We start from the raw sequence: 13,916 nt of genomic DNA, 5'->3' as shown, positions 1-13,916 counted from the left end.
CGAGAGCTCAAACAACCTGCACACTTTGAAGGCTCTGGGAATCCTCCAACCCTTTCCTCTCCCTACTCTCCCTGTCACCGAGTATTCTTTGCAAAAAGCCTCAGCTGCCCCTTTATCCTGTTCTCGGTTCGCTTGCTGTGTGCAACCACAGTCCTCCTGTTTCCCACGGCACCATCTAACTTTCTCTTTCATTTTGCGCTACAGGAGCCTTCCAAATCTCATACTAAAACAGCTGCTTTTGTTCCTGTTTTATTTTCCTCGCTCTTTCATTTATTCATTCATTCAAACTCAGTGTTTTTCAGAGTTTTTCCTATGTGCCAGTCACTGAGGAAACATGTGCTCTGACCTCAGGGATTTGTTGGCCTAGGATGGAGACGGGCAAGAACAAAACTATGATAGTTCAGCACAGTGAATTCTATGATAAAAAATGAGGAGAGGCAGATACTACGGGCGAGAAAATTCTTGAAGGGTGTCTCACAATCATGGGATTTAGTCCAGTGAATTAGTTGGAGAGATGTCAGGAAACAAACCATCCCGAATATTTTCACGGAGAGAATTTAAAGACTTGATCATTAGATGACTGAAAAGGCAAGAGAACTCTTATATTGTTGACGTAGCAACTGCGTGAAGCAGCTCCGATGCCTAGAGCTGGTGGAACCAAGGAAAGCGGTTAGGATTATTCCAGTCATTAAAACTTGGATATTTAGACCAGGGGCATTGTGGAGCTGAAACCTCTGAGCTGGAAGCAGCATCTCCCGATGCTGGAATCTCTGAGGGAGGCTTGAGATGCTGTGTCTGCAAGTGGGAAAACGGCAAACTGCTTTCCAACTGCTGCTATGGGAAGGAGCTACTGTCCTGAGAGCTTCCAGTCTCCTTGCAGCCTGGGAATGAGAATAAGACACATAGTGCCAAACTGAACCTGATCCACGTTCTGAAGCAGAGCAGCTGCAGTGTTGAGAACCACTTATTTTGGAAGCTGGGTGTGGTCAGAAGGGGGGCCATTCAGTCAGGTCACACACCCACACATAGTGGGAACCAGTGTGTTAAAACATTTGTAGCAAACCTGCTTCAAGTTCAAGGATTCATACCAAACAGAACTGCCTCAGCCAACTCACAAAACCATGAGTGAGCAATAAACCTGTATTGTAGTACAGCACTGAGGCTTTTGTTTATTACATGTCATAAGTGGACTAATATAGCTGCTCTGTCCCACAAAGTAAGCAAGAGTTGCATGCTAAGTCACTTCAGTTGTGTCCAACTCTTTGAGACTCTATGGACTTGGGCCACCAGGCTCCTCTGTCCATGGAATTTTCCAGGCAAGAATACTGGAGTGGGTTGCCATGCCCTCTTCCAGGGGATCTTCTCAACCCAGGGATCAAACCCAGGGATCTCTTATGTCTCCTGCATTGGCAGGTGGGTTCTTTAGCACTAGCGCCATCTGGGAAGCCCTGAGCAAGAGTTAGTTCCCTTCTATCCTGTTTCTTCACCATCCCTAGACTTGCCATCCTGGTATATTTGGTCCAGTATGGCTGAGCACCACATGACATTCTAGTCATTAGGAAAAGGAAGGCATCCCCATTTCCTTTAAGGCCACTACCATGGGTTATTACCATCACTTAACCATGTTATTTTATCTATATGCAGGGTAGATTGGAAAATGGGGTCTTATTCTAAGCAGTCTTACGACTTTAGAAAAAAGTTTGGGAACACAACCAACAGTTCCATAAAATGATCAAAACTCAGACCTTGATTTAAAATTGTTTCTTCTCTCTCCAGTTCAGTCCTGCCCTCAGAGGGGAGCTTAAAGTCAAAGAAGCAGGTATAAGCCTTATCTTTCTGTTCCTTAGGCTTCTATTTCTCCCCTTGTTTTGCTAACCACAGCCTTTTCTAGGGAAGAGAGTGGCAATGAAGATGGTAAATTATTGCTTTACAGGTACAATCATAGGATAGCTTTATCCTCTCTGGACATGACAGATGTCTAAAATTAGCTCTTTCTCTGTTTCATTTGGGGGTTCTTCTTAGGCTCCCACTGAGAAGATGTGATAGCACATTCGAGGACATAAATGATGCTCTTTCTTCTATTTGGCCTCTCTCTCCTCAGCCCCTTGTCTCTTTTACTTTTTGATGCTATTTTAAGTCCTCTCTAGGCTGTCAATTTCTTTTATGTGACAGGCATCCAAATGCTGGCTCTCTCAGTGGGTGAGTATGATTCTTCAGCACCTTCCTTGTGGCTTGGTTCTTTGATATGAATCAAGCTTTTCTAATTTCTCACTTCCTGCCTCCTGTAGAATACCCCCAACTTCTTACTTCCGGTATCCCCTCATCCACTGGCAGGGCACAAGCAAGAGGCTCAACCTTTTTTGCTTTCTGTGCAAGTCACTAGATCTGTGAGAAACTCACATATCCTGGCCATGCTGAACAACAGACGTGGCACCCTGTCACTGCTGCTCAGCAAGCTTCCAGCCTTCAGAATTCTTCTGGCAAGAAGCAGGCAGTATTGTCTATGTTGCCACAGGTCTCCAAACCCCAAAGATAGTGGTTGACTCGCCCTAAAATTCTCTCTAGATTCCCTCTAGATAGGTACTAACAGCTGCAGTTCAGTAACCAAGCAGTTGGACAATGATACATCTTGAAGACATTCCTTGCTCAGCTCTCAGAAGTCCCCTTGCTTACCTTTGCCTTCCCCATTGGGAGAGAAAATATACAACACTCTCAAAGGTGATAACTAATAAAAATTTCCCTTCTAGTCTTCTCTCATTTAAGCTACAGGAAGTGTTAAAGTTATACATAGTCACAGAACCAGTTTTGCCACCTCTTGATGAGCCTTTAGGGAAGGGCCTAGAAGCTCTCTCCCCAGTGTTCATTGTAGCAGTATTTACAATAGCCAGGACACGGAAGGAACCTAACCTGGAGAAGGGCATGGCAACCTACTCCAGTATTCTTGCCTGGAGAATCCCATGGACAGAGGACCCTGGCGGGATATGGTCCACAGGGTTGCAAAGAGTCGGACACCACCGAAGCAACTTAGCAGCAGCAGCAGGAAGCAATCTAAATGTCCATCGACAGAGGAATGGATACAAATGTGGTACATATATACAATGGAGTATTACTCAGACATAAAAATGAAAGAAATAGTGCCATTTGCAGAAACGTGGGTATACCTAGAGATTGTCATACAGACTGAAGTAAGTCAGAGGAAGAAAAACAAATATCATATAAGATTGCTTGTTATATGGAAGCTAGAAAAATGGTACAAGTGAACTTATTTGCAGGGTAGGAATAGAGTCACAGATATGGAAAACAAATGTATGGTTACCAAGAGGGAAAGCAGAATGAATTGGGAGACTGAGAATGACATATATGCACTACTCTGTATAAAATAGGTAACTATTCCCTGGTGGCTCAGATGATAAAGAATCCACCTGCAATAGAGGAGACCCGGGTTCAATTTCTGAGTCAGGAAGATCCCCTGGAGAAGGAATGGCAACCCACTACAGCAATCTTGCCTGGAGAATCCCATGGACAGAGGAGCCTGGCAGGCTACAGTCCATAGGGTCACAAAGGGTTGGACACAACTAAGTGACTAAGCAGAGAATGAGAACCTACTGTATAGCACGGGGAACTCTACTCAGTGCTCTGTAGTGACCTAAATGGGAATGAAATCTAAAAAAGAGTGGACAGGCATTTCTCTGGTGCTCCATGGTTAAGAATCTGCCTGTCAATGTGGGGGACACAGGTTTGATCCCTGGTCTGGGAAGATCCCACACTTTACTAGAAGCAACAATTAGAACTGGACATGGAACAACAGACTGGTTCCAAATCGGGAAAGGAGTATGTCAAGGCTGTGTATTGTCACCCTGCTTATTTAATTTATATGCAGAATACATCATACGAAATGCCGGGCTGGAAGAAGCACAAGCTGGAATCAAGGTTGCCGGGAGAAGTATCAGTAACCTCAGAGATGCAGGTGACACCACCCTTATGGCAGAAAGTGAAGAAGAACTAAAGAGCTTCTTGATGAAAGTGAGAGAAGAGTGAAAAAGTTGGCTTAAAACTCAACGTTCAGAAAACTATGATCATGGCATCTTGTCCCATCACTTCATGGCAAATAGATGGGGAAACAATGGAAACAGTGACAGACTTTATTTTCTTGGGCTCCAAATCACTGCAGGCGGTGACTGCAGCCATGAAATTGAAAGACGCTTGCTCCTTGGAAGAAAAGTTATGACCAACCTAGATAGCATATTAAAAGCAGAGACATTACTTTGCTAACAAAGGTCCATTTAGTCAAAGCTATGGTTTTTCCAGTAGTCATGTATGGATGTGAGAGTTGGACAGTAAAGAAAGCTGAACGCCGAAGAATTGATGCTTTTGAACTGTGGTGTTGGAGAAAACTCTTGAGAGTCCCTTGGACTGCAAGGAGATCCAACCAGTCCATCCTCAAGGAAATCAGTCCTGAATATTCATTGGAAGGACTGATGCTGAAGCTGAAACTCCAATACTTTGGCCACCTGATGCGAAGAACTGACTCATTGGAAAAGACCCTAATGCTGAGAAAGATTGAAGGCAGGAGGAGAAGGGATGACAGAGGATGAGATGGTTGGATAGCACCACCGACTCAATGGACATGAGTTTGACTAAATTCTGGGAGTTGGTGATGGACAGGGAGGCCTGGAGTACTGCAGTCCATGGGGTTGCAAAGAGTTGGACACGACTGAGCGACTGAACTGAACTGGGAAGATCTCACATGCTGCAGAGCAAATAAGCCTGTGTGCCACAACTACTGAGCCCGCTTTCTAGAGCCCATGCTCTACAATAAGAGAAGCCACTGCAAGGAGAAGTCCACACACCACAGCTAGAGAGTAGCCTCTGCTTGCTGAAACTTGAAAAAGCTCACACATAGCAACAAAGACCCAGCCTACTGATTCACTTTGCTGCACACCAGAATGCAACACAACATTGTAAAGCAACTATACTCCAATAAAAACTAATTTAAAAAAAGAATGTGATAGAATTTGTAATATATCCTCTTCAGTTGTTTCAGAGACGTGTATCATTTAAGATATTTTTGGCTTCATTTGTTGAATTAATAAACTATTGCCACGTAACCAAAGCACTCTAAAACATAATAGCCTAGAATAATAACCATTTTATTTGCTCATTATGCAATAGATTTGCAATTTGGGTTGGGCTCAGCTGGCAGCACTTCTTCTGGTCTCACCCAAGGTCACTTAGGGTGATAAGAATAGAGGCAATTCATGGTACCAACAAGGGCTCCCTCTCACCAAGTCACCCTAACTCTACAGAGTATGGTCTAAAAGCTAAAAAGTTAGTTGGGCCTTTAATGGGTCATTTCATTAGGCTGTCTGAGGTATGTGATGAGACCAGTGATTCTGATGGTCATGTGCAACTTCTTTGCAGTTAACATGGGTCCATTGCTTTTAAGCAATATGGTGTGGGAGACCACATCAATAGGTGACCGTTTTGTAAACTCTTGAATGGTGGTGCTGCTGGGGGAACTGTGAATAGGAAAGGCAAACTCATAATGAGAGTATGAATCAGTTCTGGAAAGAATGAATTTCTGCCCCACAGTCATACACACACACCCCATGTGGAAGGGATCCAAAGCAATCAATTTGCTCAAGTGGTTGGCTGGTCTCCTTGAGAAACGGTGCCATAATGTGGCTCAGTGTTTGTTTCTGCAGGTGGTGGGTTGGGCCAGCAATGGCTAATTGTGCCTGAGTGAGAGGGAACCCTTGTCGAACCTGAAGAGCCAGCCTGGATTCTGTTGACAGGATCACTGGCTCTGCGTCCTCTTAGAGCAAGCCTATGAGGAAACATTGGTGATAGGCGGCTGGGTGCCAGGAAATCTGGATTTGGGGTGCCAGCTGCTTAGATGCATTGTCTGGGACTCTGAGGCTGAAGAGATGTGACAGTCCTGTGAGAGAAGGAAGTCCCACGGGAAACTGAGCTCTGGTGCAACCCACCCCTCTGGGAGAAGGGCAGGTCTCTGGTTCCAGTTAGCTTTATGCCTGAAACCCAGCATGAATTTTTTTTAAATTTATTTTTAATTGAAGGATAATTACAATACTGTGTTGGTTTCTGCCATACACCAACATGGATCATATGTCCTCTCCTAGCATGAATTTTCAGAATCACTTTCAGACAAATTTGTATTAAGAGTACTGTATTTAAATAATGTTAATTTTCACTTCTGTGTAGGCCCTTGATTTACTTTTACCTTGTGATTTGGTGGTTCTCAATGAGAAAGGGATTCCTTATAATCTAAAATTTCCCCTATAATCTACTTTGCTTCCCACCTAAGCTTCACTTAGCACTTCCCTCGGTATTGGCCAGCGTCCTAATAATGAGGGTGTCAGAACGCTTTCTGAGCCTGCCGAAAGAACTAAAGGTAGCCTATGCTTACTTTTCCTATCATAACCACAATGAAACAAAACTGAGCCTTTTTATAACAAGACACCTAAAGAGGGGAAAAATTATTAATGAAGTGCAAAAGACAAAGAATGAAGAGACACCAGTTGCCCATCACCCCCACCCTTTTACCCCTGATCCCAGGGCAGAATGTACTCATTGTTTCAAAATTCTCTAACTTGACAGTTGTGTATCTGGGGATGGGTGGTGGGTTAGTGCTCCTCCTGGAACATGACTCACCTACACTCACCAGGACTATTTTTGGAACAACCCAGAGGAATAGCGTTGGGTCTCAGGATGTGACCTGAGCTGGATGCAGCAATCTCGGCAACTTCAGCTGGTGACCAGGATCAATCCTTTCACATTCCTCCCTTTCTCTGCTAGCCCTCATTTCTAAATACTAATGCTCCTATCCAGCGGTCAGTTCCTCACTGGATCATCTCTACCAAGGCAGTCATCTCAGCAGTGATAACCTTTCTCTCAGAAGAAAAAGTCTCATTAAAATTGGCTCATCATCTTTTTCTTGTCTGGAGTCAAAAGTCAATTAATAATAGGAATAAAAACACTTAGGGAGTCAGTTCTCTAAACCAGTACAAAGTTATCTCTAATTTCGTTTCCCTAAAGTCCATTTCAAATAGAATATATGCTCTATATTTACTCCAAAATAAATGTATTGTGACTTTCCTTCATGCTAGATCAGCTCAATGATGCTGTAAGAGAATCCTCATACACAGGCTGGGAGAGCTCACTTTCCCAAACCATTAGGTTGAAAGAATCACAAATAGATTTAAGCCAGCAAGGTAGGTTTGCTACAGATCCAGTGGGTTGATAAATGATGTACAGCATCCTTCCTAGACAGGAGAGGAAAACACCATTTCTGACTAGGCAGGTAGAAGAGAATGAATGGATAGGTAAATTAGGAAGAATTTCATATGGAGTGACCTCACTAAGATTACAGCAATGGTACAGAACATATGTAGTGAATACTGTGATGCCACCAAGATCCCATCTTCAGGGCAATGTATCCGTTCCTGAATTACTGGAGCTACCCATTTCCAACAGCTTACATCTATGTCCCTTGCTGGGAATTACCTGCCTCCTGAGAAATCTCCATGCAGGTCAAGAAGCAACAGTTAGAACTGGACATGGAACAAGAGACTGGTTCCAAATTGGGAAAGGAGTACATCAAAGCTGTATATTGTCACCCTGCTTATTTAACTTATATGCAGAGTACATCATGAGAAATGCTGGGCTGGATGAAGCACAAGCTGGCATCAAGATTGCTGGGAGAAATATCAGTAACCTCAGATATGCAGATGATACCACCCTTATGGCAGAAAGCAAAGAAGAACTAAAGAGCCTCTTGATGAAAGTGAAAGAGAAGAGTGAAAAAGTTGGCTTAAAACTCAACATTCAAAAAACTAAGATCATGGCATCCGGTCCCATCACTTCATGGCAAATAGATGGAGAAACAATGGTAACAGTGAGAGACTTTATTTTCTCGGGCTCCAAAATCACTGCAGATGGTGACTGCAGCCATGAAATTAAAAGACGCTTGCTCCTTGGAAGAAAAGCTATGACCAACGTAGACAGCATATTAAAAAGCAGAGACATTACTTTGCCAACAAAGGTCCGTCTAGTCAAAGCTATGGTTTTTCCAGTAGTCATGTATGGATGTGAGAGTTGACAGTAAAGAAAGCTGAGCACCGAAGAAGTGATTCTTTTGAACTGTGGTGTTGGAGAAGACTCTTGAGAGTCCCTTGGACTGCAAGGAGATCCAACTAGTCCATCGTAAAGGAAATCAGTCCTGAATATTCATTGGAAGGACTGATGCTGAAGCTGAAGCTCCAGTACTTTGGCCACTTGACATAAAGAACCGACTCACTGGAAAAGACCCTGATGCTGGGAAAGATTGAAGGCAGGAGAAGGGGATGACAGAGGATGAGATAGTTGGATGGCATCACCGATTCAATGGACATGAGTTTGAGCAAGCTCCAGGAATTGGTGATGGACAGGGAGGCCTGGCATGCTGCAGTCCATGGGTCGCAGAGTCAGACACGACTGGGGGACTGAACTTAACTGAAGACAAAGTTTCTGGCTTAGAGGTATTTTCCAGTCTTTTGGAGAAAAATGTCACATCAACAAGTAACTATAATGATAGTGAAAGTTGCTCAGTTGTCATGTCTGACTCTTTGTGATCCCATGGACTATATAGTCCATGGAATTCTCCAGGCCAGAATACTAAAGTGGATAGCCTTTCCCTTCTCCAGGGGATCTTCCCAACCCGGGAATTGAACCCAGGTCTCCCGTATTGCAGGCAGATTCTTTACCAGCTGAGCCACAAGGGAAGCCCAATAAACATAATGGAGTGTAGAAAATGAAGCCATAGTTCATGCCTTTGGTGTCCTAGAAACTATGGGTCTGGAGAAAGTGTTTGGGAGAGGGAAAATTGAGAAAAGTTACAGGAAGAAGACATTTGGGGAGATTGTCTTGAAAGAGGTCATGTGTAAACTCAAAATAAGTAAATATATGCTCAGTTCTTAGAAATGAAACAATAAATATTCAGTTATATTGTTATTTTAATTTTACCAAGGAGAAATTATATGGAGAATTTTTTAGAATTTGTCCTTTTCATACCTAGAAAGATCACTGATTGTCTCTCAAATCCTATGTTCCCAATCAGAGGGAACTCTTCCTTAACTTCTCACTGTATAATCTTCTGACCTGTGGTCATTGGCATACCAAATTGGGAAGTGATAGCTGGGAGATGATAAATCAGGGTATATGACAGTGAGTTCTTGTGATATTGTGATTCTTAAAAAGGGAACAACAAGCCTAAAATGGAGTCACTTGTGCTAAGCTCACAACACCAAACCGAGACTTAATATCTAAATTGCAGTTTCAATCTCTTTCAGAAATGGAACCTTAAACCAGTCAATCTAGAACTACCTGGTCAGTAGTAGTGAGGTAATCTGATAGATCCCCTTCTGTCCCCCAAAGAAAGGTGACCTGGCTTGAAATAATCAGCTCTTTGCTAGAATAACTTCCTAGTCCTGCCTCCTTCTGCCTGTAAGTCTTCCACTTTTTATAGCATTCTGGAGCTCCTTTCTATCTTCTAGATGGGATGCTGCCCAAGGCATGCCTTGTTTTCATTTTCCTTTTGGCCATGCCACAGCATACTGGATCTTAGTTCCCCAATCAGGGATTGAATCCGTGCCCCCTGCTTTGGAAGTGTGGAGTAACCACTGGACCGCCAGGGAAATCCCCCATAAATTGTTGAATAAAGACAATTTTACTCAGTTGAATTTTGTTTGTTAATTTACTCCTACATATTTTATTCTTCTTTGGAGGTAATGATGCTAAAGCTGAAACTCCAGTACTTTGGCCACCTCATGCGAAGAGTTGACTCATTGGAAAAGACTCTGATGCTGGGATGGATTGGGGGCAGGAGGAGAAGGGGACGACAGAGGATGACATGGCTGGATGGCATCACCAACTCGATGGACATGAGTTTGGGTGAACTCCAGGAGTTGGTGATGGACAGGGAGGCCTGGCATGCTGCGATTCATGGGGTCACAAAGAGTCAGACATGACTGAGCGACTGAACTGAACTGAACTGATTTTATTCTTTCTGATGCTTCTGGTGTTTTTTTTTTTTTTTTTGGCTCCACTGCATGGCATTCAGAATTTCCCAGGCCAGGGATCAAACGCAGGCTCCCTATAGTGGAAGCTCATAGTCTAAACCACTGAACCACCAGGGACATCCTAAATTTTATTTTTTAAATTTGTTAGTTAATGTCTGTTCATTTTTTTAAAAAATTATTTATTTATTTGGCTGTATTGAGTCTTACTCATGGCTGCATGTGAAATCTTCCCAGACCAGGGACTGAACCCATGTTCCCTGCACTACAAGGCAGATTCTTTACCACTGAGCCACCAGTGTGTGTGTCAGTTTCTTAGTTGTGTCCAACTCTTTTGTGACTCCATGAACTGTAGCCCACCAGGCTCCTCTGTCCATGGTATTCTCCAGGCAAGAGTACTAGAGTGAGTGGTCATTCCCTTCTCCAGGGGATCTTTTGGACCCAGGGATCAAACTCTGGTCTCCTGCCTTGCAGGTAGAGTCTTTACTGTCAGAGTCACCAGGGAAGCCCCGGGAAGTCCTCAAATTTTATTTTTTAATGCAATTTATAATAAGGAATATATGTGGTCTTTGTCCCCATTCTTGGCACAGAACTCTAAAACCCTTGGAATTTCTTAAGTGAAGCTCCTAGTCACCAGGGCTGGTTCCCAAGGAAACCAACAACAGTGATGAGAGAGTTGGATGCTTTGGTCCCATCCCCCAACCTGTGTTGTTTTTCAGTCACTCAGTCTTGTCTGACTCTTTGTGACCCCATGGACTGCAGCACACCAGGATTCCCTGTCCTTCACTATCTCCTGGAGTTTTCTCAAACTCATGTCCATTGAGTTGATGATACTATCCAACTGTCTCATCTTCTGTCACCCCCTTTTCCTCATGCCCTCAATCTTTCCCAGCAGCAGGGTCTTTTCCAATGAGTCAGCTCTTCACATCAGGCGCCCAAAGTACTGGAACTTAGCTTCAGCATCTGTCCTTCCAATGAATGTTCAGGTTGATTTCCCTCAGGATTGACTGGTTTGATCTCCTTGCTGTCCAAGGGGCTCCAAGCATTTTCTCCAGGATCACAATTTAAAAGCATCAGTTCTTTGGTGCTAAGCCTTCTTTATGGTCCAACTCTTACATCCATACATGACTACTGGAAAAACCATAGCTTTGACTAGATGGACCTTTGTTGGCAAAGGGACGTCTCTGCTTTTTAGTACATTGTCTAGGTTTGTCATAGCTTTTCTTCCAAGGGGCAAATGTCTTTTAATTTCATGGCTGCAGACACCATCCACAGTGATTTTGGAGCTGAGGGGAGAAGGACTGGAAGTTGAATTAATCACTAACATCCAATGATTTCATCAACCATGCCAACTTAATTCAGTCTCCATAAAACACCAAAAGGACAGGGTTGGCAGAGCTTCCAGGTTGGTAAACACATGGAGGTTCTGGAAGGATGGTGTGCCCTGAAAGGGTAGAGAAGCCCCGTGCCCTTTCCTGATACCTTGCCCTAGGCATCTTTACCATCTGGCTGTTTCTGAGTTATATCCATTTATAGTACACAGTTAGTCTAGTAAATAAATTGTCTCCCTAAATTCTGTTATCTATTCTAGCAAAATTAATCAAACCCAAAGAGGGGATTATGAGAACTTCCAATTCATAGTCAGTCATTCAGAAGCATAGGTTATAACCTGGACTTTGAATTGGTATCTGAAGTGGAAAGGGATGGGGCAGTTCGGTGGGATCTAACACTATCTCCAGGTAGATGGTGTCATTGACCAGAACTTAGTCATATGACGTCTAACTTCATATGCCCATGAAGCAGGTTAGAATGGATTTTAGTATATGTATTTTTGTAGATTCTTACTTTACCTATCATTATATCAAACATTTTCTGTGTTATTTTCAGTCTTCATTATCATGGAAGATGTTACTATTTCTGAAAATAGTTGTTATCCTTTTCCTCTGGGTCCATCCCTAACAGAACCAGTTCCTGGTGGGCTTCCCTGCGGTAGTGACATGGAGTCTGCCCCACTGATATCAGGCTTGGTCATGTGACTTGCTTTGGTCAGTGGCATCTGACATATCCCACATATGAGCATACGCTTTAGCTCTTAAATTATTAAATTATTGTACTAATCTATCCTCGCTCTTTCTTCACTGCCTTGAGACCAATATGGAGCTAGTCCTTCCAACTGGGTCCTGGGATGAAGCAGAGTTGCAACTGAATTGCAAAGGATAGGTAACTGAGTGAGAAATAACTGTGATAAATCACTGAGATTTGGGGATTATCTGCTACTGCAGCAAAATCTACCAAAGCTGACTGGTACAATAACAACTGCATATTATTCCATTGTGTTATGTACCCTGATTTTTTTAGTCCATTCTTCCAATATTGGACATTTTGGTGGTTTCCAATGTTCTGATACTGTATTATTAATATAAATAATGCTGAAATGGACACCTATGTACCATTTTTGTTGTTGTTTCTCTTCAGTTATTTCCTTAGGAAACATTTTTCAGCACAGAAAACTGGATCAGCATGTATGAACATCATTATGGCTCTTATTCCCCAAAGGGGTATATTGTCTGTATATGAGTCACATTTCAGCAAAAGTCATGAAAACCACTCTAATACTTTTAACAGAGGGAAAATAAAGCAGAAAATTGGCTTTATAAGTAATAGAGAAGCTAAGAAGTCAAAAGTGAAATAACCCAGAGATTGGCAATAGCAGAAAGATTCTGCCAAACTTAAGCATGGAGGGAACACTTGGATGAGCTGGTATTACCAGAGGCAGAAACCAGGACCATCTAAACAGAAATAGAACTATGATGGAGTCTGTCTGGTCAGACTCTCCATTAGTAGCTGGGATCATCAAGGAAGGTATGGTTTGGGAAAAGGTGGACTCATGGAAGATATGCTGTAGAAAACAGAAAAAGTGACAGAGATAAATACTTTGGACTCTTCCATCTTCTTGCTCTCCAATCTTCTGCAAGTATTGTCCATTGAGCAAACCTACCCTGAAGCCAGAGAACAAAGGAACTTGGAAAATATAGTTTTCTATGACACAGAGGGCAAGAGAAGGGCAGTGAGGTGTCTGAAAGCAAGCTGGACAGTAATGGATGAGTAAACCACTTAACCAGTCTTTCCAGCATTGTGCATTATCATTGTTATAAATGTTGCTATCGTGGCATGAGATGCAATGTAATTTACTGACACTGAAGTCACTCTTGGATTTGAAACCTGCTCAAAGCTTTTCCCGGAGAAAGCAATGGCACCCCACTCCAGTACTCTTGCCTGGCAAATCCCATGGACGGAGGAGCCTGGTAGGCTGCAGTCCATGGGGTTGCGAAGAGTCAGACATGACTGAGCGACTTCCCTTTCACTTTTCACTTTCCTGCATTGGAGAAGGAAATGGCAACCCACTCCAGTGTTCTTGCCTGGAGAATCCCAGGGACGGTGGAGCCTGGTGGGCTGCCGTCTATGGGGTCACACAGAGTCGGACACAACTCGAAGTGACTTAGCAGCAGCAGCAGCAAAGCTTTTCCTAGTTACATGACCTTGGGTAATTTGCTAAACCTCAGATTCTCTTATACAAAATTGTTGTGAAGGAACTTCCCTGGCAGTTCCGTGGTTAAGACTCCATGCTTCCACTGCAAGCAGCATGGGTTCAATCCCTGGATGGGGATCTAAGATCCTGCATGCCATGTGGCATGGCCAAAAAAAAGAAAAGAAAATATTGTGAAGATGGGAACTTCCTGGTGTCCAGTAATTAGGACTATATGCTTGCACTGCAGGATTCAATTGCTCGTTAGGGAACTAAGATCCTGCAAGCCATGTGGCCCGGCCAGAAAACAAGATGTG

Source organism: Bos indicus, chromosome X, assembly GCF_029378745.1.
Source record: "Bos indicus isolate NIAB-ARS_2022 breed Sahiwal x Tharparkar chromosome X, NIAB-ARS_B.indTharparkar_mat_pri_1.0, whole genome shotgun sequence".
Taxonomy (NCBI): Eukaryota; Metazoa; Chordata; class Mammalia; order Artiodactyla; family Bovidae; genus Bos; species Bos indicus.
This window is presented reverse-complemented; position numbering follows the sequence as displayed.